The following is a 1,968-nucleotide window of genomic DNA, read 5'->3' on the forward strand; positions in this document are numbered from 1 at the left end:
ATATTGTCATGTATGTAAGTCTACATAATGTGCTCAGCATAGAGTCTTGACATGTATTAGAATTCAAAAAAAGTCTGTATCCTTTGTCCGACATCTTCTCCCACCCCGTTTATAGAAAAGTATATTTCATGTCTCAGGATATAGTTTTTCCACATTAACTCTGAATCCATCCTCCTGGGTATTGACTGAAATGTCCTCAAGCCCTTTGCAGAGTCCCAGTGCTCTAGGCGGCAGATGACTTCATAGTGCTGAGCTTGCTTCAAGGGTGCAGATGAGTGATTTCCCAATTTTCCACCCTCTCCACTCCAGGCTGACTGTGAAGTTAGTAAACATGGAAATGGATCTCAGATCTCTACAACCTTGAACAGAGATGACTGAGATTTTTTTTTCTCCAAAAATAGGGGATCCTGACTATCCAGGAGACGCTTTGAGAGCACAGTTCATTATTCTCTTTGGCATTTGAGCTCCTCTTCCCATTCTTTCTTTCTTTTTTTTAATAATATATCTATTTATTTATTTTCTAAATTCACATCCAAGTTAGTTAGCATATAGTGCAGTAGTGATTTCAGGAATAGAATCCAGTGACTTATCCCCTACATATAACACCCAGTGCTCATCCCAACAGGTGTCTTCCTTAATTTCCCTTGCCCATTTAGCCCATCCCTTCACCCACAACCCCTCCAGCAGCCCTCAGTTTGTTCTCTATATTTAAGAGTCTCTTATGTTTTGTCCCCCTCCCTGTGTTTATATCGTTTTTGCTTCCCTTCCTTCCTGTTCATCTGTTTTGTATCTTGAATTCTACATATGACTGATGTCATATATTTGTCTTTCTCTAAGGAAAGCATCATACCTTCCAGTTCCATCCAAGTAGTTAGAAATGGCAAGATTTCATTGTTTTGATTGCCAAGTAATACTCCTCTCTCTCTCTCTCTCCATTCTATCCATTCATCTGTCAGTGGACATGTGAGCTCTTTCTATACCTTGGCTATTGTCGATATCACTACTATAAACATTGGGGTGCATGTGCCCCTTCGAAACACCACACCTGTATTCTTTGGATAAATACCTAGTAGTGTAATTGCTGGGTCATAGGGTAGTCTTATTTTTAATTTTTTGAGGAACCTCCATACTGTTTTCCAAATGATCTCTTCTTTTCTGTTTTTCTGCTCAGCTATCCATAATGTAGATTTTCATCATTACGGGAGATGTATGGCAGCAAGTTGAGTGCTCCACCATCATGGGGAAGAATAAAGATAACAAAGAGAAAGGTTAACACCTAAATAAGAAATTAATGCACTCCCAAGAGTCTCCAGCAAAATCCTTCTTAAGTGTAATTGGCCAGAACCATGTCACATTGCCACTTCCATCCACAAGGAAGGCTAGAAAATACTGGGGTTTTTTTGTTCAGTTTGGTTTGGTTTGGTTTGGTTTGGTTTTCATTTGTTTGTTTTTAGCTGTGTACTACACCGTTCTTGAATAAAGTCACCATGAGTCTGTAAGAAAGATAAGGAGACTCAACAATGAAGAAGTAAATTATCTTTTTACAATTAGTATTGAAGTTGCAAGATAATTTCTATTGAAGTATGTGTGTGTATTCATCTTGGTGAGCTGGATTCTTTGGAAGGCTCCCATAAGCTAATTATAAACTCATAGCTGAAACTATTTGCAAAACTATGAAACAATACATTTAAGACTTTATAAGATTTCTTCCTATTTTCTTAAACCAAATAGTAGCTGTGTAAGGATATGAAATCATTTTACTCTGACTTAACAGATATTATTAAAATACATTTGAGGGGTACCTGAGTGGCTCAGTCAGTTAAGCATCTGACTCTTGGTTTTGGCTCAGGTCAAGGTCTCACAGTTTATGGGTTTGAGCCCTGCATCGAGCTCTGCGCTGGCAGCACAGAGCCTGCTTGGGGTTCTCTCTCTCCCTGTCTCTCTGCCCCTCCCCCACTCACACATGTC

Source organism: Suricata suricatta, chromosome 11 (genome assembly GCF_006229205.1).
Source record: "Suricata suricatta isolate VVHF042 chromosome 11, meerkat_22Aug2017_6uvM2_HiC, whole genome shotgun sequence".
Lineage (NCBI taxonomy): Eukaryota > Metazoa > Chordata > Mammalia > Carnivora > Herpestidae > Suricata > Suricata suricatta.